The sequence below is a fragment of the Mesoplodon densirostris genome, chromosome 14 (genome assembly GCF_025265405.1).
Source record: "Mesoplodon densirostris isolate mMesDen1 chromosome 14, mMesDen1 primary haplotype, whole genome shotgun sequence".
NCBI classification, from domain to species: Eukaryota; Metazoa; Chordata; class Mammalia; order Artiodactyla; family Ziphiidae; genus Mesoplodon; species Mesoplodon densirostris.
This window is the reverse complement of record NC_082674.1, coordinates 19,390,965-19,418,396: the sequence shown is the minus strand read 5'-3', so window position 1 is coordinate 19,418,396 and position 27,432 is coordinate 19,390,965. Positions and strand designations below refer to the sequence as shown.

At 37.0% G+C, this 27,432-nt stretch overlaps 1 protein-coding gene across 10 annotated transcripts in view; it reads right to left on the bottom strand.

Moving 5' to 3' along the window:
* The window catches only part of NCOA1 (nuclear receptor coactivator 1), a 264,878-nt gene that overhangs the window by 184,974 nt on the left and 52,472 nt on the right, over positions 1-27,432 (bottom strand). For 8 of the 10 annotated variants that reach the window (XM_060116866.1, XM_060116871.1, XM_060116864.1 and 5 more), the window contains exon 2: positions 14,094-14,220. The gene's annotated coding sequence lies outside the window, so the exon portion shown is untranslated. Of the gene's footprint in view, positions 1-14,084; positions 14,221-27,432 lie in introns of all 10 variants that reach the window. The other 2 variants (XM_060116868.1, XM_060116867.1) reach the window with 1 other exon arrangement.

Genomic DNA, 27,432 nt, shown 5'->3' with positions numbered 1-27,432 from the left:
TTCAGTTGAAAGTAAGAGTATTAAGAATGTATTAAAACTGTGTAGTACCTAACCAAGATTCAGAATACCATAATTCTTGATCAACCACCCTACCACTGCAGTAGGTTCCAGAGAATGAAAGTGAGAAGGGATGTACCAGGCAAAACTGCCTGTTTATTATTATCAAAGGGTTTGGACCACAGGCAACTAGGGACTCCTCTGCCTCAGTTACAGTTAAGCCTAACACCTGAAACACTGAGAACAAGCCAAATGATTTCTTGGCTTCTTTTATTTAGGTCCACATCTTAACCCACAGAAAAGAAGGAAAAGATAATCGAGTACTTCTACAAACAGCCATGATGGGGTAACAGGCATCTGATTAATGCTTCTGGTTATACAACCAAAACTGGGTAAAATAAACAACAGCTTTCAGATATTGGACAACAGTCAAAGCAGGAGTGGGATCCCTGAGAAAAGGGGGAAAAAATTAGGTGAGACCTACAACTGCCTCACTTTACACCCTTGAAGCAGTTTCCAGGATGCAGGGTAGAGAGGGAGGACTTCAACAGAGCCTGGCAGTCTCAGAGAGTTGAGGAGAGAGACTGACAATGTTCAGGGAAGCCAAAGCAGCCAGAATCTGGTTAAAGTGTACCAGAGAGAAGGGACCTGCAGACACAGAGCTCTGGAAATCTGGAGAGGCCTCCCCTCAGGTCTTTGACAGGTCATCTGAGAGAGGAAACTACCTAACGTTGGGGAAAGGACCAACGAAAAGCAAATAGGTCAAAAAAGTCCCAAAACTCATACAAGGGTAGAGATAATTTGTATTCCCACCAAGTAGAGTGAAAAGACCTCATAATGATAGGGATAGAATAGGATAGTTATACAGGTAGTTGTAGAAGTCCCACTAAGGGACTAGAGATAGAGAGGGAAACCTAGGAAACTTTGGGAGACCACTGTTAAGTTAATGATGGCTCAAGAAAGCTATTGGAACGTCGTGGAATGAAGCAGGCTTGCTTAACTATAAAGCCATAAATAAAAGCACAAGATATGCCCCAGGCCATTAGGTGGAAGAAAAATGTCACCGCCCTTCTACTGACTTGAATAAGTGCTATGATGATCCTAGTTTGACCTCATAGGGTCAGACACTCTCCTGACTGATACGAAGGAGGAACTAGTGATGTAAGCAAGCCCCATGTCTACTCGAAGAAGGCAGTCTTTTCCCCTCCCCCTTTCCTTTGACTATAAAATTGCAGCCCACTTAATCCTCAGGGCAGAGCTCCCTTGCCTGCCCGCTTGCATCTCTTACAAGCATCCTATATTAATAAATCTACTTCTTGGCTATCACTTTGCCTCTCACGGAATTCCTTCAGCGCTGAGACATAAAGAACCTGAGCCTCAGTAAGTCCAGACACCAGGTGAGTGACTCTAATTAAAAGACCGTGGGTTGGAGTCCCAAACAGAGTTTTGGCCAGGTTCAAGTCCCGGCCGCATGTGTTCAAGTCCCAGTCTGAGCTACACGGTTTTAATAATACATGAAACATTAAGTAAAGTCCTCAAAAAGTAGCAACTCTAAATTAGCTCAAGGAAATAAGGCTGCCCGGGACCCACCCTACCAAAGCTTCCTCAAAACAAAGTGAATCTCAAAAAAACATCAAAGTGATTTCAAAAAGTTTAACTGCATGCCAAATTTAGACCAACATTATTTAAAGGAATTCAACAAAATCCAACACTCAGCAACATAAAATTCACAATGACATCCAATGAAAATTTACAAGGCATATAACTAGAAGGAAAATATGACCTACAACCAAGAGACTAACAGATCAATAAAAACAGACACAGAACTAACAGACGGAACTTAGCAGACAAAGATATTAAAAGAGCTACTATAAATATGCTCAACATGCTCAAGAAGGCAGAGAAAGACATGGCGATGTTAAGGTGAGAAGGGCAAGATTTTTTTTAAGCCCAAATGAAATTTCTAGAAATAAAAAACACAAGATCTGAAATGAAAAATACACTGGATGGGATTAATAGCAGATTGGACAATTAATTTGAAAACACAACAATAGAAAATATCCAAAATGAAGCACAAAAAGAAAACACAGAAAGGGAGAAAGGGAGGAAGGAAGGAAGGGAGAGAGGGAGGGAGGAAGAAAGGAAAAGAAGGGGAACACCAATAATTTGTAGCAATATATCAAACTATCTAATATACATGCAATTGGGGTCTAAAAGCTAGAGGGAAGAAGGTGATAGAAAAAAATATGTAGAGAAATAATAGGCAAATGTTTTTCAAGCCATAAACCCACAGAACAAAGAGGCTCAACAGAATACAGGAAAGATAAACAAAGAAAACCACACTTAGAAATATCATAATCAAACTGTTGAAAACCACTGGTTAAGAAAAAATGTTAAAAGTTGACAGAGGAGGGCTTCCCTGGTGGCTCAGTGGTTGAGAGTCCGCCTGCCGAGGCAGGGGACACGGGTTTGTGCCCGGGTCCGGGAAGATCCCACATGCCGCAGAGTGGCTAGGCCCGTGAGCCATGGCCACTGGGCCTGCGCGTCCAGAGCCTGTGCTCAGCAATGGGAGAGGCCACAACAGTGAGAGGCCCGCGTACCGCAAAAAAAAAAAAAAAAAAAAGAAAGTTGACAGAGGTAAGGAAAAAGACTCATTATGCACAGAAAAACAATGACTTCTCATTGGAAACTATGCAAATGAGAAGTCAGTGTAGTGACACTGCTAAGTACTGGAAGAAAAAAAGTCAACTTAAAATTCTATATCCAGGGCTTCCCTGGTGGCGCAGTGGATAGGAATCCACCTGCCAATGCAGGGGACACGGGTTCAAGCCCTATTCCAGGAAGATCCCACATGCCACAGAGCAACTAAGCCCGTGCTCCACAACTGCTGAGCCTGTGCTCTAGAGCCCGAGAGCCACAACTACTGCAGCCCACACCGCCGGAGCCCCTGCTCCGCAACAAGAGAAGCCACTGCAATGAGACGCCCACGCACCACAACGAAGAGTGGCCCCCGCTCACTGCAACTAGAGAAAGCCCACGTGCGGCAACAAAGACCCAACTCAGCATAAATAAATAAATAAATAAATAAATAAATAAATAAATAAATAAATAAATAAATAAATAAATAAATAATTCTATACCCAGTTAAAATATATTTCCAAATGACTATGGAAATGTTTTTAGACAAAGGTTGAGAAAAATCCATTATAAGGCATGCACCTTTTTTTTTTTTTTTTTTGCAGTACGCGGGCCTCTCACTGTTGTGGCCTCTCCCATTGCGGAGCACAGGCTCCGGATGCACAGGATCAGCAGCCACGGCTCACGGGCCTACCCACTCCGCCGCATGTGGGATCCTCCCGGACCAGGGCACGAACCCACGTCCCCTGCATCGGCAGGCGGACTCTCAACCACTGCGCCACCAGGGAAGCCCCTGCACCTTTTTAAAGAAATGTTCTTTAGGCAGAAAGAAAAGAATATCAGATTAAAATTTGGATCTACATGAATATCAGATCAAAATGTGGATCTACACAAAGGAATGAAGAGTACTAGTAACACTAGTAAATATATTAATAGATATAAAAGACATCTTTGTCTAAGGTTTTAATTTCTGGGTTTGCTTTTTTTTTTCCTCAATTGTCTTAATTTCAAGAAAAATCTGTGCTTATAGTAGAAACTAAAAAACTAATCCCCTGAAAGAATCTCACTCCCATGAAGTAACCATTGTGAAGATATTCATAACATTAATTGGGCATATTTCCATCTTTTTATAATCTCCAGAACTATTTCTCACCATAGGAATTATATGTTCCTTGAAAGCTAGAAAAGACTCACTGGCAAAACAATCTGGCCCCAGAACCAATTTTTTGAGAAAATTCCTCAAACTTTTCTTCCATAGTTTTCTGGGTTACCCAGATTTTCTTCTTCTTAAAGTAGTTTGGGCATTTAATTCATTTCAGAGAGATTTCAAATAATTTGGCTTATGGTTACTAAATAGAACTCTCTTATAATTCTAAAAATCTCTTTTCTGCTTTTATGTCCTGTTTATTCTTTCTTACTTTGGTTTTCTATCTTTTCCTTGATAAAATCAGTCAGATATTTACTTTGTTTTTTAACCTTAAGAAGTAGCTCTTAGATTTTTTTAATTCTACAGTTTGGTTTTCAGTTCATCTGTTTCTGCTTTTATCTTATTTATATCCTCCCTTTCTCCCAGGCACTAATTTTGTTGGTTTTATTTGTTGTTTTACTAAAATCTGAGGTTGAGTACATTTCTTTTTCAAAAATCAATTTTCTAAGGTCAATATCAGTCTTTGCCTGAGTCTGTATTTAGTTTGCTATATAATCAGTTATTGTATACTTGATCTCCTGGTTGATTCAATATGATTTAAGAACATTTTCTGTTTGATTTTTCCAAGTGGTTGGAGTAGCGCATTTTAAACTTCTGTTATAGTAAGAGATTGGACATGTCTAGTTTTAGCTTTTCTGGAGTTTACTGACGTTTTCCTTCGTGACTTAACCTAATTTTTTTTTTTAATGTTGCATAGTCAACTGGAAAAGTATACTTAATCTGAAATTTAAAAGAAAGCTTTGTAAGTAACTAAAGAAACCACATTACAAGCAATACAGGTCTTACACTATACTTCAGGCTTTCAATTTTTACTAGCATGAAATGCATCCATATATGAAGAGTAAGGACAGAAATTCTCAATCTTGCACCTAACCTAATTTTAGTTTACACTGCTAGACCTGTAATAGGCAGAGTGTTTCTTAATAATGTAAGGAATTTCTAATTCTAAGCAATGTCCAAAATTTCTCGAAAATGTTAATAGCTATTTAAATTCATTTCCGTGTTCATTTTTAATTGAAGAAGGAAGTTAAAGTGATAAAAATACTTGAAAGTCACTCCATATCAAACACCATTTCAAAACCAATAAGGCATCGCTCCTTCCATAAAACAGTAAAACATGATTTGACTAGCATGTTAGAGCTACGACTTTTCTTGTATGAGACACTATACTCCAACTAATAATTAGTGACTACAATAACTTTTCAGGAGCCCTATCATATCATAAAATTATACTGAACTAGCAAAATCCCTAAATCCCTGGTTTTCCCAAATCTACGCTTTTGCAGCTTGTTTAAACTAGAATTCGCTTTCCTTTTCAATTCTGATTAAAAATCAGTTTCTGAACTCAAGCTTTTGGTTTCACTCTAAGATGAAGAGATGGAGGAATCCTGGCTCTCCTTCGAGTTAATTTCAAAGTACACCTTATTAAGATTCATTTTCCTCCTACAAAAAAAATTTTTTTGTTTTATTTTGCTATGCAGAGTTTTTTATTTGCATACGTATATATGTAATAACAGTTTACACTTCACAGGGTTACTGGGGTAGTACCTGAAAATATATATTTAAGTGTCTATCACATCGCCTGCTGCATAGTAAACACTAAATATTAGCTATTATTATTATTATATTTTTGTTTTCTCCTATCAGCTTTCTTTTCTCTTAAATTCACTGATCCCATACTCTGTAACTGACCACTTTAGCTATGCCTCCTCATTTAAGATCATCTTCAGAACAATAAATGGCTCAAGGCCTTTACCAACCAACTGATGACAGATGTTAAACTGAGCACCTCTCAACTGTGCTTAATCTTGCATATCACCTTTTGGTTTCCATAGCATCCAGGTGTAGTTTGGAGAGTATTTCATCTTTCCACTCAAAGCTTTCATGATCAGATAGAAGAATGAGTTTCCACCACACACATTTATTTTATTCTTCATAAAATATGTTTTGTTTCTTACCAATAAACTAGTCCATAAAAGCAAAACAGTCAATTTCAATAGCTGTGCCATTCAATAATTATATTGAATAATTATATTCTGTCATTTGGAAAATGAAAAAAATTCTTGTGCCTCTACAACCTTCAGTTTCCAAATAGTTTAATATAATTTCCAAAAATACCATTAAAGATATGTGAAAAGGCTGTTTCAGTTTATTGCTATACAAAATAACAAGCACTTGGGATGGAGGGAGGAAGGCAGCGAAGGACAGAAAAACAGCACAACTTTCAACTAGCTACACCGAGTTTTCAGATGGTCACCTTCCACAAACTTCAGGAAAAGGTTACCTGTAATTATGACCCATCTCTTTCTCTTGAGGGTGAAACCAAAAATTGTCCTCCTTACTGAAGGCTATATGCCTCCTTTCATGAAGCTTAGCTATCTTACAACATCATAATGTATTTTGCTGCTGGCCAAAGAGAAATGTAAATATCCCATGGAGCTGGGACAAGTTACATTTTCCCCTAAATTGTTCCTACCTCACTCCCTAGTAGAGAAGTATTATTTTGGCATCCAACTCTCTCGGTAATCTTTCTCAAACTGAGAGACTATTATAAGCAAGTGCCTTACAGAGAACACAAAAATACTCATTAAACCACCACAGCACATTATCATCAGTGTTTCCCCCATGTCCCCGGCCTCGGGCTTCTTAAAGTAACTAAGCCATATTCGCCTCTCCCTGTTTAAAAAATTGATTAAAGAAATAAGAACAATTTTTTTTTTTTTTTTTTTTGCGGTACGTGGGCCTCTCACTGTTGTGGCCTCTCCCGTTGCGGAGCACAGGCTCCGGACACGCAGGCTCAGCGGCCATGGCTCATGGGCCCAGCCACTCCGCGGCATGTGGGATCTTCCCGGACCGGGGCACGAACCCGTGTCCCCTGCATCGGCAGGCGGACTCTCAACCACTGCACCACCAGGGAAGCCCGAAATAAGAACAATTTTTAAACAAAACTGTGAAGTAGCTTTCTCTTAAACCAAAAGGCATATTTACTAGATATAAGTTATGTGCTAGACAGTGTGCTAAGTGCTTCCCCTGATTTTATCTCATGGAACCCATGTAAAGTCAAATGAGAAGTAATTGTATGACAGGTATGGGGGTCGGGGGAAGAAGATCAAAGAGTCACAGAGAAATTCAGCAAATAGGACCAATGGAATCAACAAGTAACTCAAAGTCAAACGGACCAGGAATAGGCTGCTTGCAGATCGGGAGATAAATCTAATTTTGAAAAAAAAAAAACTAGAAGCTGTTACTATACACTTTATTCTATTTTTTTAAATTGAAGTATAATTGATTTACAAAGTTGTATTAGTTTCAGGGGTACAGCAAAGTGATTCAGATATATATATACATATATATAAAATATGTATTCTGAATATAAAATACATATATTTTATATACAGTAGTGTGTATCTATTAATCCCAAACTCCTAATTTATCCCCCACCCCACCTTTCCCCTTTGGTAACCATAAGATTGTTTTCTATGTCTGTGAGTCTATTTCTGTTTTGTAAATAAGTTCATTTGTATCGGTTTTTTTTTTTAGATTCCACATATAAGTGATATCATATTTGTCTTTGTCTGACTTACTTCACTTAGTGTGATAATCTCTAGATGCATCCCTGTTGCTGCAAATGGCATTATTTCATTCTTTTTTATGGCTGAGTGGTAGTCCAATGTATATATGTACCACACCTTCTCTATCCATTCCTCTCTAGATAGACATGTAGGTTGCTTCCATGTCTTGGCAACTTTAAATAGCGATACACTTTATTCTTTGGCTTCTAGCTTCATACTAAGTCAATTCTTAGTTTCTTGGTGAGTACCTTGTATTTATAAAGGAGTAAATTTGACTGGACTCTGGATTCACTAAATATTAAGACAACTTCCAAAATCAAAATTACAAATGAAAACTGGTATTTAAAAGTTTAAATTCTAGCCAGTACACTAAAACAAACAAAAGAAAGAAAAGGTACAAGGATTAGAGTGGAGGGGTTAAAAGTAAAACTTATAAGGAGATATAAAAACCAGAGAAGCACAGACTCTAGGGCTAGAATGCCTGGATTCAAATCCCAGCTCCGCCACATACCAGCTACGCAACATTGGGCAAGTTAATGTCTATTTCACTGGAGCTCTTTCAAGGACCTAATGGGTTAATACGCATAGGTGCTTAAAATAGAGCCTGGTAAACAGTAAGCACTATATAGTAAAACTGTCATTTATGAACAATATGGTTTTGTGTATATATATATCCCAAAAGACTCAAGAAATTATTAGAAATAAAAATTCGGCAGGTTGCTAAATACACATAGTTCAATTGTATTCTTATAAGCCAACAAAGAGAAAATGTAAATTTCTGGACCTTTTTCTTATGAAAATTTTCAAAAAAGCTTAGAGTAATATCAAGAATTACACCACCAGCACCCCACCCTCCAACACCACAAGTGCCTAGCTTAAACAAAGATCAACTCATGGCCAATCTTGATTCATCCCCAGCCACAGCCTTCCCTCTATTCCTGATAATAAAGCAGATCCCAGACAAATCCTTGCATCCATCAACATTTCAATATGTATCTCTAAAAGATAATGACTCTTTTTCAATATAACTACATGCTGTTATCTATCACACCTAAAAATTAACAATAATTTCTTAATATAAAATATCCAGTGTTCAAATTTCCCTGGTTATTTTATAAATATTTATTTATTAATATCTGGACCCAAATAAAGTCCAAACATTGCTATTAATTTCAGTTTTCTACCTTCTTTTCTCTTTTTTTGTTCCTCACAATTTATTTGTTAAAAAAAACCAAGTTGCATGTCCCAAAGACTTCCCCATAGTCTAGATTCTGCTGACGGCATCTCCATGGTATCATTTCACTTGTTTCCCTGTCTTCTGTGTTTCCTGTAAATTGGTAATTGGAGCTACAGGCTTGATCAGATTTAGATTCAAATTCAATTTTTTTGGCAATGATACTTCACAGAAAGGATTGTGAACTTTCATTAAGAGAAACCTAATGTCCGACTGTCTCTCCTCCTGTGATGTTAGCAGCCACTGATGATCTTTGCTTACGTCCTGGAATTCATTATGAAATGGTAATGTTCTATTTATCAGCCCTTAACTGTAAATAGAATACTAGTAACTAGAATACATCTGAGAAAAGAAACTTCCTCTCCTCAACTACTGGTCACATTCAGGTATAGTTGGTTTCTTAGCATACGCCAAAGAAAATGAATGAGTTCTTTAAAGTATCATCATGGGGCTTCCCTGGTGGCGCAGTGGTTGAGAGTCCGCCTGCCAAAGCAGGGGACGCGGGTTCGTGCCCCGGTCTGGGAGGATCCCACATGCCGCGGAGCGGCTGGGCCCGTGAGCCATGGCCGCTGAGCCTGCGCGTCCGGAGCCTGTGCTCCGCAACGGGAGAGGCCACAACAGTGAGAGGCCCGCGTATCGCAAAAAAAAAAAAAAAAAAAAAAAAGTATCATCATGAACTCATCAGTTTAAACATATTGGATGTGACTGATTATATATTGCAGTTATACTTACTAATGTTCAAACTGTCTCATCTTTAGCCAGACAGAGCCCATTCAATTAAGCACCTTCGTTGTTTTGCCACCCGCTATGATAACTTCCTTGCAAGATGTTCAAGGCCCCAGCTCTGAAACCAGCTTTAGCCATAAGCTGCTTTCCATTTCAACTAGCTCCTTTCTTATTATTTATTTCTACTAAACTAAAAATGCCTAATCCTTAATTATAAATCAACTGTGCTATATTGAATACATTCTGGATATTATGATTGAACATGGACCCAGAAATTATAGAAATATTTCCTTCTCAAGTCTACTTTCAGCATTCCATTCAATGTCCAAAAAAGAGCATATCCCACTCAAAACTGGATGTTAAATGCTTCCATTTGAGAGACCGGAGCAACAAGATTCCTAATATATTCTCTGCCGGCATTTTGGCTCTGGAAAGTATTTCTTCATGTTCTATTTCAAAATTTAGATGTGGTTTTTAAACATGTACAATAAAAATTCACTGGTTGTTTTTTCTCTGATAACCCAATAAAATCATCAAGTGTGGGGAAATGGTCAAACTCTTAGATAAGAATTATTTTGTATCATAATTCAGACTTTTATAAAATTCTTATACCTCATCCTTAACACTGAAACTCATGATACTGTGAATATGAAGTTGTAAGTTCTGACTATTTGAAAAAGTAAATGTAAGTTTATGCCTCCTTGAAATCATAGAAATGGCATTATCAGTGGTAAAGAAACATTCTTCTTATTTTACTAAAAAACAAATTAACAAACATGTAAAGCCCTGTCACCCTACACAGCTAGCATACATCGCTGTGGAAAAGCAGGATCCTATATTTGCTGACCATTTCTTCCCCAAATCCTAAAAAGACACGGTGTTAGTGGCCAAAAATTGCTTACATCCACAATTTTTACTGGTTTTTTTCAACATTAAATCACAACCAGAAATCACATTACTAAATGCCAATTTTTCTCTCTGGAAAAAAGCAGGATATAAATTTATATCTTAGTGCAATTTCTTTTATTCACAGACCAAGTGCACCCTCTCCTACAGCTAAAGTTGTTGGGTTTTGATCAGAGGAACCAATGCAACTTTTCCAGACAACAATGGCTTAAAAAAACCAACCAACCACCAGCAACAACAACAACAATAAAACAAAATATCAACAAAAACCTCTTCTGTTAGTGTGGATTTCTCAGTGATTAAACAGTAACATATCTCTATGAAGTGCTGGTATGTCCTCAGCACATCAGTGCTTTTATCCAACTGAAAAACAAAAAATTCTGCTAGCATGCACATGACAGTAATTGCTTTTCCAGATGGTATGCCTTTGATAAGGGATTTTTGCCAAAAGCTCATTTTACTTTCTCTCCAAGCATAATATTTGTTGTTAAGTTTGAAACTGGTTTGACAAGCTTCTCAGTAGTAGTGTGAGTTGACCTGTTTTTTTGCTAGAAGAAGGATAACTGTGAATGATACTTCAGTAGTGTGGTCTTCTCTATCTTTAGCAAAAATGTGCATTAATCTAACACTGAAAAGCATCTATAATTTTATACACTTTTTTCATTTTTCATCAAAAGTCTAAAAAGTAACTATTAAAGAAAAGGAAACTAAGACAAATATTAATTCAGTTCCTCAGGGTAGCTTGAAAGTAGAAGAGCCAAAGCTTGTGCTCTCTCCATCACACCACAGAGAAAATCATGGTGGCAAGGGAATACCTATTCCCTCAATTATACCTTGTTGAAATGTTTTTAAATGCTTTTGTGAGTCCAAACAAAATATTTTTAAAAGGTACTATTTTAATTTAATGTAAACTATAATCCAAGACATCACCTTACAAATGTTCTAGGGCCTTAACTCATGTACTGATTTTGTTTTGTTTTAATCCCCCTTCCCAAAAAAACAAAATCCCACTATCTCAAAATCTGAAAATCCTCTCAAAAATTTTTAAGAAAATATTGTCCAAAAAAAAGGAAGAAAATATTGTCAAAATGTATTATATAAAACTTCTGAGCACAAGTTTGTGAAATTTTTACTTCATTTTTGAAAGGGAAAATGACAAATATTAGTTTGCAAATGCGCAGGGCAATATAAGAAATTGATGAATTAGAAATCCCTAATTTAAGGATTTAAGCAACCTAATTTGGTTATATGGCACTTTCACAAGTAGAACCATAAATGGGTAACAACCACAACCAATTAGTCACCAAATTCAATTGATCAGAATTTCCTACTCTCTTTTTGTTGACATCTGAATACAGAACTTAACTATATTACTTAGAAAGGAATACTAAACTATGATTTTATGTGCTCATTTCATATTTTTTTTTCTTTTTAATTAATTTATTTATTTCTATTTTATTTTTGGCTGCATTGGGTCTTCATTGCTGTGCATGGGCTTTCTCTAGTTGCAGCGAGCGGGGGCTACTCTTCATTGTGGTGCGCGGGCTTCTCATTGCGGTGGCTCCTCTTGTTGCGGAGCATGGGCTCTAGGTGCGCGGACTTCAGTAGTTGTGGCGCAAGGGCTTAGTTGCTCTGCGGCATGTGGGATCTTCCTGGACCAGGGATCGAACCCGTGTCCCCTGCATTGGCAGACATATTCTTAACTACTGCACTACCAGGGAAGTCCTCATAATTGCTTTTAAATGGTTTTCAGATGAGAGTATTTAGCCTCCCTAGCCCCAGAGTAAACATTCTGAGTGAAAGATGTCTTCAACTTCATTCATAATGAAGTTATAGAATAATTTATATCCTTCCACATATTTAGACTTATTCTTTGCAAAGCCTGAACATTCAACTAATGTTGTTAAATGAAAGTAAGAAGGAAAGATAGCTTTAAAAAATAAGTGAGGGACTTCCCTAGTTGTCTAGTGGTTAAGAATCCGTCTTGCACTGCAGGGGATGCCAGGGAACTAAGATCCCACATGCAACGGGGCAACTAAGCCCGCATGCCACAACTAGAGAGCCCATGTGCTGCAACTACAGAGCCCATGAGCTCTGGAGGCCACGCACCACAACTAAGAGCCTGCACGCTGCAACAAAAGATCCCGTGTGCTGCCACTAAGACCTGACACAGCCAAAAAATAAATAAAATACATCCAAATTTTTTAAAAAGGGAAATGATTCTGGTAATAAGTCAAATTATATATTTAATATCATTATCATTTGATTCAAAATGACACCAAAAAATCTTTGAAAACTACAATACACCTGCTAGCTGCCAGAGAAGTTTTAAAACTTCTCATCAAAACAACCTCTTTTTCATCTGCTATTTGATTCGAGGTAACTTTTCTTTGGCAAAAACTGCTCAATTATACCACTGCCTTCTAGAAAGTAATCCGTTTACTTTAACTGAAGCAGTCTTAGGTTTTCCAATATGGATTCTTATATTTTAGAATTTACTGTTTTACATATTCTTCTTCTGAAACAGAATAAAATGAAATTTAAAATCCAAGTAATAAGTGATACATTTTTCTCAGATTTTCATCTTCTCTATAATCTAGCAAAATTAATTTACAAACCTTTATAATGTATACAGAGAACCAACCAACTCTGACTGTCCCTAAAAATAATTATCTTTCCATACTTTCTGCCTATTTGGAAAAAATATAATTAACACGAAATTATTTTGTTGTTAAATAAACACCAAACTAACTGTACCCTCTTTGAAATTTATATATATTTTAGAAAAATAGAGACCACTATGTTTTCTGTTGATACTATGTTTCCTTTGATTGTTTTCAATTGTCTTATGTAGTCTTTAAAGTGGACAGCCACCCAATGATTTGGAAGTATCATCTGACACTTTAATTACATGCCTGGTTTTTCTGATCTAAGTAAAACTAACCCGTCAGATCGCCGAGGTCCTATAGAAACAGTCTACCGGGAGTATAAGTGACATTTCTTGGTGAATAGAAAACTCTTAACAGTAAGTTTAGGAAAACAGGAAAGAGAGGTTTCCAAATCAAACTAAAGGACAATCACTAAGATCTCTTGTATCATGTAAGCACACGTGGTAGGAGTGCTGAATTCAATTGCTCATCTCAGAGGGTCATGACATAAATAAAATAATTATTAAATTGACATTTATTTATTCCAGTTCTTCTATACTGAGTGTTAATCTGCACTCAGTGTATTTCTTTTTTTTAAATGAACATTTTGATGTATTTTCTTACATTTGTGTTTCTTCTTTTTTTAAAAATAAATTTATTTACTTTATTTAGTTTTGGCTGCTTTGGTTCTTGCTGTGCGCAGCTTTCTCTAGTTGCAGCACATGGGCTTCTCATTGCAGTGGCTTCTCTTGTTGCGGAGCATGGGCTCTAGGCACGTGGGCTTCAGTAGTTGTGGCACGCGGGCTCATAGCTGTGGCTGGCGGGCTCTAAAGCGCAGGCTCAGTAGTTGTGGCTCACGGGCTCATGGGCTTGAACCCATGTCCCCTGCACTGGCAGGCGGATTCTTAACCACTGCGCCATCAGGGAAGTCCATTATATTTCTTATAATTGACATGCTTTCCTAATTATAAGGATGACCTCCCTTTAAAATCTGAATCTCTTCTCAGATTTGGAGGAACGTGTGTGTGTGGGGGGTGGCCTCTTCCCCCAAAGCTAACCATTCTAACATAAAAACTTTTAAACTTATGAAATCTATATAGGTAGAAATCAGCATTATAAAATGACTGCCAAGGAGTCAAATTAAAGTAAAACTGTACCTCGAATACCTTAGAATAAGTAGAAGTTCTAAATGTCGGTGTCTTCATTTGGAAGCAAAAATTCTTACTCCCTGATCTTGCCTGATGGTCCTTGATTTTTATCATCAGAGTCGGTTCCAGTCACATTCCATTCGATCTAAAGTAGGAGAAAAGAGACATTTGTTCTACTGAAAACATTAGATTTTAGATACTGTGACACATCATTGTTTCCCTGTAAGCATACAAAGATGCTTATACGATGCTTTCGTTGTTCAAGAAATTCTAATTCCCATTCTTGTCCCTACCACAGATTTTAAAAACTGAAATGAAAGAATAAAGGTTAAATAAGTAAACAAATAAAGCTAATAAGCAGTAATTAGTTACCAGCTTTAAAAAGGTTCAGATCCCCAAAGGAGGTATGCAGCAAATTGGGCTTTGCATTGGTTAATTCAAGGAGGCAAGAGACCTAAGCTACTGACTCACTCATCAGAGTTGCTGAAGTCACCCCAGCAGCAGTGGCCCCAGCACCCAGTTTCAGGTAAAATGGAACAGTAGGAGGAAACAGGATTTCCAGCAGAAGATATCTCTATGATAAAGAAGCACCCAATATGATGGCTGTCATTCATTCCCGGGTCCTTGGCAGTAGGACGTGACAAATTGTGGACTTTCCTAAATTAATGGTAGTGCTGTATCTTCCCATTCTGCCTCAAAGCTAACTCCAAACAGTGGGACTGTGCAGACATCAGAGGATGCTTAAGAAAGGCGAGCCCTACTGGCTTTTGTTATTTAAAGCCGAATTGCTTTAGGTTTTACCAGCCAGAGTTAAGTTTTCCACTAATATTCCCTTTAGATTACAAAGACACAGTGGATCAGGCTCCAGGGACAATCATTACACCACAGGTCAATTTAGGAATCCTGCTAGTTACTTCTACCTGTGGCTCCCACCCCTGTCACCCTCGGGCTTTATTCAAAACATAAACCACTGTGACTACCTTTTCTCTTGTTCTCATGCCCACAGTGTCCTCTTTGCTGTCTCGGTCACCGCATGCGTTCCCCAACGGCCGCCCTTCCTTCCAACCTTTTCCACGGGGACCTCTGGAAACCCCTTTTACACAGTAAAACAAAAGACCTCTACATCCTCAACCTTATCACTGAACACTACTTTCAACCACTGGGCTAAATCTGGCTCTTGAAAAGAACCCTCTAGAGTGAAGACTAAGGCCATAGGAATCAACCTTGTCCACAGTAACATTTCCAGACCCCCACTCACAAGCAGTCCCATTCCCTCCCTCAGGGTCATGCCATCTGGCTGTCCTACCCTCTTCTTGACTTTGTCGTTCAATATTCCACTCTATCTTTTCTAACCGGGGTCCAGACTCAATCCCTTAGATGCACTCTACCTACACTCATCTTTCCAGTTCTGTGTTATCACCAATCTCAAAATCTTGGTTGTCATCCAAGCTATCAGTCCACCAAGTACGTTACTTTCTTTCTTCCACTTCACCACTCTCAAATTCCTAATCCTGGGTCAATTCAGTCACCTGCTAGAGAAAAAACACACAACCACGTGGACTGATCCTGCTATAATATTAAGGTCTTCAAATTTAGTTAGACACTGAATGCTATCTATGTCATTAATCAGATCCTTCTCCCGTAACGCACACTGCCTTTGTTCCCAAATGTGCAACTCTCCCTCTTCCAGCCCCACCTGGGTAGAATGAGAAAGGAGTTTTGTTTTCCTTAACCACTTATATTGTGAAAATACTATTTCTTTCATCTACTTTTAACATTTTCTGTCTATCGCTGGCTTTCAATACAAAAGTTTTTCTTTTCACGTGGCCAGATTTACCCATCAGTGCATTTTTCACTTCTTTTATTATTTCTTTGCTTAGAAATTTCTTCCCCTTCAATGATAACAGATAAATACTCTGATTTTCACTTTTCTGTGGGCTAAATTATTTGAATACTTCATTCCAAATGATGTATGGAAAGAGATTTAACTCTGAACTGACCTGTATTGCAAATTGCCAGTTTTCCTAACAACATTAAGTAATTAAGTAAACCACCCCTTGATTTATAAATTTCTTCTTATACATTTCATTTGTCTACAACAAGGTTGATTTCTGGGCTATAATCTATTTATGTAATGTGATTATTGTTTCTTTATATGTTTTAATTTGTAATAAGAATATTCTTTGGTATTCTCATCTCCTGTTCTTCCTGACAATAGTTAGATACATTTTATCAGTTTCCAAGGATATGCCCAGTAGTTTCATGAGTAAGAAATGGTTCCCCAGTCCACTCTCAGCACTCTGTGTTTCTGTTATAGTTGCTGCCTAAACACAATGCTCCTTTCTGCTTTGAGGGATCATCCACATTGGGTCTAGACCCAAAACCTCTCTAAGCATGCTAGAAAACCAGCCTTTCTATATATTTATTCATCTAGAGCAAGATTCATAAAACCTTGATCTTTGCAATTCTCCATGCTTTGTATTTACCTTTTCATCTGTAAAATCTGCTTTATGTAAAATAAAGGTATCTCACACACAATTTTTATTTCATAGGCCAACATATTTTATCAGCTCTAAAGTATTTTTCAAATCTTCCTGTTATCTTTTAAGATTCACATAATGTTTATTAACTTTAACTTTTCTTAATATATACTACATTCACATGAATCAAAAAAAATCAAAATGAAAAAAAATCAAAATGATGTAAAAAGGAACATAACATGTTTGAGAAGTCTCATTTATATATCATCCGCATGCAGCTCACATTGTCCTTGCTTACTACAGGTCACCACTTTTATTATTAGTTTGTTGTATGTATATCCTTCTAGTGATTCTTTATGCAAATACATTTAACTGCAAATATAATCTTATTCTTCCTGCCTTCTTACACAAAATATTCAGTTTTGTACCTTATTTTTTTTCACTCATTATATCCTACAGATTTTCCATGTTAGGATATGTTTTATCACTGTTTTTTAAAACTCCATGATATTTCATTGTGTGAATATATACTAGCTTGTGTAACCAAGCCCATAGTTCTAAGAAATTAGATTCTACAAATTTAAGTCTTATTTCTGAAAATAATTTAGTTCAAGAGCAATAACTGTACACAGGAAACTATGTGGTATGATTTCACAAATTTTTATTATATTAATAAATGTAAGTTCTCTTGCATATTTCTTTATCTTTTATCTCAAGTTTACTTTATGATCCTACCTAAAATCTATCAACCATAACAGTCATAAACTTTGAAAGTAGAAGGACAGTTCTCAGGTTGAGAGGTCTCGAATTCTGAAAGCTGCTCAACCTCAATGAAGGTTTCAATGGGTCTGCAAAAATGAAATACAGCTGTACAGGAAGCAAAGCAGTTGTACAATTCAAGAAATGTTCTATTCTACTTGGTGGGATCGGGAAAAGCTTCATGGAGGAAGTAGTCCCTTGGGTTCAATCCTAAATGACAAAGTGCTCAAGAGGCAAATGAAGGCAAGAGAAAACATTCAAGAGGGATCCGAATAAGCAGCAGTTTGAAATAGCAAACCCTGTCAAGAACTCTAAGTGGTTCCACTTCCACCTAGAATGCAGAAAGCCACAAAAGAATGTTTTCCCACCCTAGTGAGAAAAAGCCAGATTTATAAAATCGAAACTTCTCTTGAATCTAATAAAGAATTGAAGTCAGAAGGCAACCAAGTAATTTAATACCAAAGAGGGACAAATTCCTCCAGGGAGAGGCTGTACACACAAACTGTTTTACCTTTGGCAGGTCATCAGAAGAAGTGGCCTCCATACATGTATGTAAGAAAAAAAAATCAGTTAAGAGTTTAACAAATTCTTAAAGACCAAGTATGAACTACTATGTCAGTTAGGAATGGTTGAGAACCCCAGACACAAGGAGAGTTTACACTCAATTGCAAGTTTTTCTACATGCCTCAACCAGATTCTCACAAGAAAGATTAGAGGTAGGACAGCAAACCAGAGAAAGCTCTTCATCACTGAAGCAAGTGTGTACAAGGTGATGAGTACAGGCCTGAAGCTCTGCCTGCTTCCCCAACCTGTCCCCAACACAAAGCAAAAGCCTAGAGCCACTGGGGGAAGGACAGAAAACCCTCTCACCCCAGGATCCAGGCAAAAGTCCACTGCTTCAGAGGAGAACAGAAGCAAAATGCCTCTCCCAGATGGGGAGAAAATACTCTTAAGCTCCCAGACACAGGCAAAGATACACTGATGCTATGAGAAAGTAGAGGTAAAAAAAACCCCCTCTGCCACTGTGGGGGAGGGGGAGGGGGAAAAGTCTTGGGCAAAGGATCCTGCACCAATACCAACAGAGATGTACTACTACAAGGGAGGGAAAGGATATTCCTGCCCAAGACCAACCACAAATGTATGACAGTGTTTGACCACCACAGGGAAGAGAAAGCAGGAAAGCTAAGAAAGTCCTACCATTGATACCCAGGAATGTATAGGGCCTGACAAGGATTGAGTCTGCACCAGAACAGAACAGAACTCTGCCCTGTCCCACAAGCATAGCACTGGGTAACAAGCAACAATAATCTATCACTGGGAGAAAAACAATAACACGAAATCCCTCTGCAAACAGATGTGCAAAGACTATTGAAAGATGAGGGTGACACAGGATCACAGAAAAATCCTGTAGTACCACATGCCACACTCAACACAAGGCAACAGCAGCCAAATGGAGAAATGTGAAGCCTGTGGTACACTGAAGGTAATAATGGCCACAAAATCCAAACCCACCTCATTTCAAGATTAGATTGACTCAACCTCTGACAAAAACAGCCTGAGAGAAGAGGATCACTTGTCTCTCCTATTCTTGTGTACATGATGATGAGCATTAAATCACAAATTATGAAGCATCCACAAAAGCAAGAAGAAATAACCCTTTGTCAAGAGATAAAGTAATCAACAGAATCAGGACTGATTCATTAATTGAAATTATCAAACATTCTAAAATAACTATGTTAAATGATCTAGTAGAAAAGATGGATAACATGCATAAAAAGATAGAAATTTTCAGCAGTGACATGGAAACTTTAAAAAAGTAAAATAGAAAAGCTAGAAACAACAAAATAAACTTTGTTTACATTAGAGAAGAAAAATTTCTTTGGCAGCCTCAACAGCAGCCTGGACACAGATTAGGAAAGACTCCGTGGACTTAAAGACAGGACAATAGAAATAATACAAAAGGAAACCACAGTTTTAAAAAACTGAAGGAAAAATACAGTTCAGGGCATCCAAGAGCTGTGGAACTATATCAAAATGTATAACATCCACTTAATTGGAGCCCCAGGAGAAGAAAACAAAAATAATAAGATAGAAGAAATACATGAAAAGATAATGGCCAAGAATTTTCCCAAATGAATCTAAGACAACAAACTAGAGAGCAAAAAATCCCAGAGAACCCCAATCATGATAAATACCAAAACACACACACACAAACAAACATACACAAGTATATCATAGTCAAACTGTAGAAAAACAAAGATAAAAATCTCTAAAACAGAGAAAAAAGAAAGACTACATACAAATAACAAAGATTATAATTTCCTTATCTTCAGAAAATTATACAAGCCAAAGACAATATTGAAAATAATACCTTTCAGGTACTGAAAGGAAAAAGAGCTGAACATAGAATTCTATAACCAGCAAAAATATTTTTGAAAACTGAAGGACGAAAGAAGGAATTTTTTGACAAATAAAATGAGAGAATTCACTGCCTGCAGACACCAGAAATCTTAAAAGATGTTCTTTAGGCAGCAGTGAAAATTCCCAGGTGAAAATTTCGATCTACAAAAAAGAAATGAAGAGCATTAGAAAGAGAAGGTAAAAATAAAAGACTATTTTTTTCATATTTTATTGATTTTAGAAGGTTAAACACAAACTAAAGCAAAAAATGATAATGTAGGGTTAATAACATACATAGAAATAAAATTTATGACAACATAGTATAAAGATGGAAGGTAGACAGTTGTTGAAGTATGCTGTATATAAGGTATTACATGACACATGAAGTAGTATAATATCATTTAAGGAAAAAATGTGATTTTAAAAAATGTGAAAAAAACTATTATAAGTTAAAGATATATATTTTAAACTGCAGAGTAGGGGCTTCCCTGGTGGCGCAGTGGTTAAGAATCCGCCTGCTAATGCAGGAGACACAGGTTTGAGCCCTGGTCTGGGAAGATCCCACATACCGCGGAACAACTAAGCCCATGCACCACAACTATTGAGCCTGCACTCTAGAGCCCGCAAGCCACAACTACTGAGCCCACGTGCCACAACTACTGAAGTCCACGCACCTAGAGCCCATGCTCCCAACAAGAGAAGCCACCACAATGAGAAGCCTGCGCACCACAATGAAGAGTAGCCCCCGCTCACCACAACCAGAGAGAGATAAGCCTGTGTGCAGCAAAGAAGACCCAATGCAGCCAAAAATAAATAAATAAATAAATAAATAAAATAAAATAAACCGTAGAGTAGGGGTTCTCAACCAGGAACAATTCTGCCCCCTCAGAGACATGTAGCAAAGTCTAGAAAGTTTTTTGGTCGTCACAACTGGTGGTGGGGAATGGGTGCTACTGTCATCTAGTAGATAGAGCCCAGGGATGCTAAAAATCCTGCAATGGACACAGGTATTCCCTCCATGACCCAATAACAAAGAATTATGCAACCAAAAATACGAACAGTGCCAAGGCTAAGCAACCATGACCTAGAGCAACTGCAAAAATATGTGTGTGTGTATAAATACACAGAATAAGCCAAGAGTTAGATAAAATGAAATTATGAAAAATGATTAATTCAATAGAACGCGAAAAAAATAAACAAAAAAGATTCAAAATTAGAAAACAACTAGCAAGATGGTAGGTTTAAATCCAAACTTTCAATGATTATATTAAATAGAAATTATCTAAACACCCAATTAAAAGGAGGAGATTATCAGATCAAATTTTACAAACAAAATCCAACCGTATGCTATCCACGAGACACTTACTTTATATACAAAGACATAGGTTAAAAGTAAAAGGAGGGAAAGGAAAGACAGCATGGTTGTATTAATATCTGAAAAAGCAGACCTCAGAATAAGGAATATCACCAGTGATAAAGAGGGATACTACTTAACGAAAAAGGATCAATTCATGACAAAACTGTAAGGAGATTAGACAAATCCACAATTAGAGTTGTAGACATTAATACTCCTCTGTTATTAATCAACAGAACAAGAAAACAGAAAATCACTAAGCTATAGAAAATCTGAAAATACTATTAACTGACTTGACCTAATTGGATATTTATAGAACATTTTACACAACAAGAACAGAAAATGCATTATTTTCAAGGGTACATGGAAAATTCACCAAGAAAGACCATATTCTGGGCCATAAAACAAAACTCAAAATATTTAAAAGAATTTAAATTAAATAATGCATTTTCTCTGACCAAAACAGAATTAAGTTAGAATCAGTAACGGAAAGATAAAGAATTATCAAAGGTTGGAAATTAAACAACACAATTCTAAATAACTCAAAGATTAAAAAGAGAAATTAAAAAACACTTTTAATTGAATTAAAAGTAAAGTGGAACATATCAAAATTTGTGGGATACCACTAAAGCAGTTCTTAGAAAAACTTACAGCATAAAACATAAACTGCTTATATTAGAAAACAAAAGTCTTGCATCAATAATCTCAGCCTCCACCTTAAGTAGAAAAAGAAGAGCAAATTAAACACAAAGGAATTAGAAGGAAGAAATGAAACTAAAAACAAAAAGCAATAGAGAAAATTGATGAAACTGAAATGTAGTTCTTTGAGAATTTCAATAGCGCTGAATAAACTTCTGGCTAGAGAGAGAGAGAGAGGGAGGTCACAAATTAACTATACCAAGAATGAAAAGAGGACAGCATTAGAAATTGTACAGATATTAAAAGGATAATACGAGAATATTATGAGCTACTTTATGGCAATAAATTCTACAACTTTGATGAAACGTACCAAGTCCTTGGAAGTCTGAATACAAACTACCAAGTTCACTCAAGAAATTAAAAAACAACAGCTCTTAATATATTAAGAAAATTTAATTCATAATTTAAAATCTTCCCACGAAGAAAGTTCCATGACAAATGGCTTCCTTGGTAAATTCCACCAACATCTAAGGAAGAAATCATAACAGTAATACATAAATTTTCCAGAAATAAATGAAAACACTTCCCAATTCATCTTAGGAGGACAGCATAACTCTGATGTAAAAGTCAGACCAAAAAAACTGTAAGAAAAATAAATTACAGACCAATATCCTTTCATGAACATAGACACAAAATATCTTAACCAAATATTAGAAAAATGAATCTAGCAATATACAAAAAGGAATATATATCATGACCAAATAGCATTTATCCCAGGAATGCAATATTAGTTCAATATGAAAAAAAAAATCCATCAATGTAATTCAACATATCAATAGACTAAAATATAAGCGATCATCTTCACAGATGCAAAAGAAATTCAGGAAAAACCCACAACCATTCATGATTCAAAACTCAGAAAACTAGGAACAGAAGGGAACGTCCTCAGCCTAAGACATGAATTTACAACAAATCTAAAGCTAATATCATACATAATCATGAAAGACTAATTGCTTTCCATCTAAGATCAGGAACAAGGCAAGAACATCTGTTCTCACCGCTCCTATTCAACAATGCACTGTACTGTCAGTACAATGCAAGAAAATGAAATAAAAGCCTAGAGATGAAAAAAAAAAACAAAAAGAAACAAAACTGTCTTTTGTCCACAAGTGACAGGACTGTCTATATAGAAAATCCCAAAGAATCTACTACTGAAACTAAATTTGCTTTGAATTTGGCAAAATTGCAGGATACAGAGTCAACGTACAAAATTCAACTGTATTTCTATATGGCAGCAATTAATAATTAGAAATAAATTGACAAAACAGTAGCAATTACATTAGCATCAAAAAAGAAAGATACAGGATAAATATAACAAAATAAATGAAAAATTCCTGTGCTCAAAAATACAAAACACCAAGTGAGAAATCAAAGACCTCAATAAATGGAAGTATACTGTTTTCAAAGATCAGATTAATCAGTGTTAATATATCAATTCTCCTCAAATTAGTGTATAGATTTAACATAAATCACTGTTAAAATCCCACCAGGCGGGACTTCCCTGGTGGCCCAGTGGATAAGAATCCACCTGCCAATGCAGGGTTCGAGCCCTGGTCCGGGAAGATCCCACATGCCGCGGAACAACTAAGCCCGTGCATCACAACTACTGAGCCTGTGCTCTAGAGCCGGCGTGCCACAACTACTGAAGCCCCTGCGCCTAGAGCCCGTGCTCCGTAACAAGAGAAGCCACCGCAATGAGAAGCCCATGCACCACAAAGAAGCCACAACTAGAGAAAGCCCACGCAGCAACAAAGACACAACGCAGCCAAAAATAAATAAATAAAAAGAAAAAATCCTACAAGGATTTTTAAAATAAAAACTGGTTAGCTGATTCTAAAATTTATATGGAAATGCACAGAACCTATAATACTAAAAATAATTCTAAAAAAAAAGAACGCTGGAAATTTTATACTACCTGATTTCAATACTTTCCTTTTTTTTTTTTTAATGAAGATCTTTTTATTTTTGACCTGCAATTTTTTTTTTTTGTTTTTGGCTGCGCCATGCTTTATGCTGGATCTTTGTTCCCCCACCAGGCATTGAACCCATGCCCCCTGCAGCGGGAGCACAGAGTCTTAACCACTGGACTGCCACGGAAGTCCCTCAATACTTCCTATAGAGCTATAGTCATCAAGACATTATAATTCTGGTATAAGGATAAACACACACATCAATGGAACAGAAGAGACAGTCCAGAAATATATCTGTTATGGTCAATTGATTTTATTTTCAACAAAAGTACCATAGTAATTCAATGGAAAAAGAACTGTCTTTATAACAACTAGTGCTAGAACAAATGACAATCCATACGGGGGGAAAAAAAAGAACCTCAACCCACACCTCACATCTTATATAAAAATTAATAGACCTAGAGACTTCTCTGGTGGGCCAGTGGGTAAGACTTTGAGCTCCCAATGCAGTGGGCCTGGTTCGATCCCTGGTCGGGAAACTAGATCCTACATGCATGCCGCAACTAAGAGTCCGCATGCCACAACTAAAGATCCTGCATGCTGCAACTAAAAGATCCCACATGCCACAACTAAGACCCGGTGCAGCCAAGATAAACAAATAAATATTTTTAAAAAATTAATAAACTTAAATATTTTAAAATACAAAACTATAAAATTTCTAAAGGAAAACATAGGAGAAAATTTGGGGGATGTTAGGTTAGCCCAGAGGTTGGCAAACTTTTTCTGTAAACGGTCAGACAGTAAATATTTTAGGCTTTATGGGCTACGTCATCTCTGCTGCAAAGACTTAACTCTGTCCTGTAACATGAAAGCAGCTATAGAGAACATGGAAACAAACAGGCATAGCTATGTTCCAATGAAACTTTATTTACAAAAACAAGCAGTGGGCTGAATCAGCTGTAGTTTGCCAACACCTGAGTTAGGCAGTTTTTAGATATGAAACAAAAAGCATGGACCATAAAAGAAAAAATTGAGATATTGCACTTAAAATTTCAAACTTCTGTTCTTCCATAGACAGTGTTATGAAAATGTAAAGACAAGCCACAAATTTGGAGAAAATATCTGGAAGACAAATATCTGATAACTTGTTTCCGGAATATAAAAGAAATCTTCAGTATAATAAGAAGAAAATAAACAGTCCAGTAAAAACAATGGGCAAAGTTTTTGGACAATGCAAAAATGACAACTCTAACAAGCAGCCTGCTGATATGGTACATGTGTTTAATCTTTCCTACTGGCCTTTAGGCTCCTGTCTGAATGGAACACCCAACATTCTGCCTTACACAAGAAGATAACCAACAAATAAAATAAAACTGTCAGAGCAGTTTTTAAGCTAAGTTTTAGAGTAGTTAATACATGTACCTGTATAAAAAGTAAATTGTACTAACAGGCTATGGTGAATAGAAAGTCCCCCCTAGTCATCCAGCTCCCTTCCCTTGCTTACTGTGTATTCATTTGTATTCTATACATTAAAAAAGCATTTATATGTTTTTTTTTTTTTTTTTTTTGCGGTATGCGGGCCTCTCACTGTTGTGGCCTCCCCCGTTGCGGAGCACAGGCTCCGGACGCGCAGGCTCTGGACGCACAGGCTCAGCGGCCATGGCTCACGGGCCCAGCCGCTCCGCGGCATATGGGATCCTCCCAGACCGGGGCACGAACCCGTATCCCCTGCATCGGCAGGCGGACTCTCAACCACTTGCGCCACCAGGGAGGCCCTATATGTATTTTTAATGAAAGTGATGGCATACTATACAGCTTCTCATCCTGATTTTTTTAACTTAATGTGTTTTAAAACTTACTTCATATCATTCCTTATAGAATTTCCTCCTGCTCTTTTTTTTTAACAATTTCATGATATTCTATCATATGAATACATCATGATTTGTTAAACCAGTTCCTCATTGACAGACTCATATGTTGTTTCCAGTATTTTTCCATTACTGACAATGCTCTAAAGAATATCTGTGTACTCATGAAGTGGAATTACTTTCTGAGTCAAAGGGTATCTGAATTTTAAATTATGGTACCCTTCACTAGAACTGTGCTCCACAAAGTTTATCAGGGCTTAAAAAATATATACGAACATGTGTCAGTAAACCTTCCAGAGAAACTAAGATTTTCAGCTCTAAGTAATCCAAGATACTTGTTAAGCCAAGATAAATTTAGAGTGACAATGTCAAGAGTGAGACTTAGCATGGCCCCTCATTATCCCCAATTTTTTCTACTAAATTAAGGTAATAATTTTTATTTAATATGTATAATCTAATTTCTAAGAGGACTTGAATTGGTTACAAGTTAAGACACAAGGTAAAGAGGATTAATCACAATAAAACTTTGTAAATAAAATTAAAAATTAAGATACTGTAGTAGTTAGTTGGTATGGCCACATAATAGCCTCCAAAGATGGCTGCCATCAAGTCCTTCCCTCTCTCTGTACACGTCACTCCACCCATGAGGATATGATGTTTATACCCCAGTTCCTTGAATCTTGGCTGGCCCTGTGACTTGCTTTGACCAACAGTGACCAAAAGTGACATTCTGAAGCTCCACAGACCAGGAGGACTGACAGTTTCCCCTTTCTCCCTCTTGGAAGCGAGAGCCCATGTAAGAAATCTGAATACCCTGAAATTATCATGCTGGTGAGAGGCCATGTGGAGGCACGCCAAAGTGCCAGACATGTGAGTGAAGCCTCCTTCCAGCCCAGCTACCAGCTGAGTGAATGCACCCAGCTGATGCCACACAGAGCAGAAGAATCCCCTAGCCAAGCCCTGACCAAATTCCTGACCCACAGAACTGTAAAAATAATAAATCAATGCCATTTTAAGCCACTAAGTTTGGGAGTGATTTGTTAAATGACAATAGGCAACTGAAACAGACACTATCAAATTCATAATATCAGCAAATTATAAACAATGAGTGTCAAATTGGGGTCCATGTTTCCAGGGTTGTAAGTTTTCATCTCTGATAAGAAGAAAACATGTAAATTTTGTATCTGAACTGTATGTACTTGAAAAAAGAACAATGAACCTAGTGGCCTATAGTTTCAAACATAATTTTAGAAAATGCACATCATTCAAATGATGTTGCTTATAGATATATTTATAGACAGACGGCATATCATTAAATCAAAATCAGTACAGGCATTTTCATGTTGGGGGAGACCGAGGTGACATGATCTTGATACTTTTGTTCTCTGAAGACCTAATACGAGAAATGAGATGAATACATAATTAAAATATTCATTAAACTATCTTCTCATATCTGATACTTTAAGTGAGCTTTTGATAGACACTAAATAGCTGTCAGTTTGTGATTAAATCTCCTAATAAGAATATACAGAATACTCTATAAGATTGGTTAAGGTTAGAGTCATACACATTAATAGCCCAAAAATCTACCTTTCCCCTAGAACAGCTCCCACTGAGATCAAAAATATTCTTTAATGCTATATCCCATGAAAATGCCTCAGTCCATACCTTATTTAACCTTAAACAGCATCTGCATAAATAACCATTCCCTTTCAGTCACTAAGTACAGCACACACTCAAAGCCTAGGGAGTTAAGTTCCACCTCCTTGAGGGAGGGAAGTGTCTGCATAAATTACCTGGAGCTCTTCTGTATGGGATAAATAAGTGGGGGACACTTACTTATTCAATCGTTTAGGGTTATAATCCAATACTGTGTTATTTATTTTG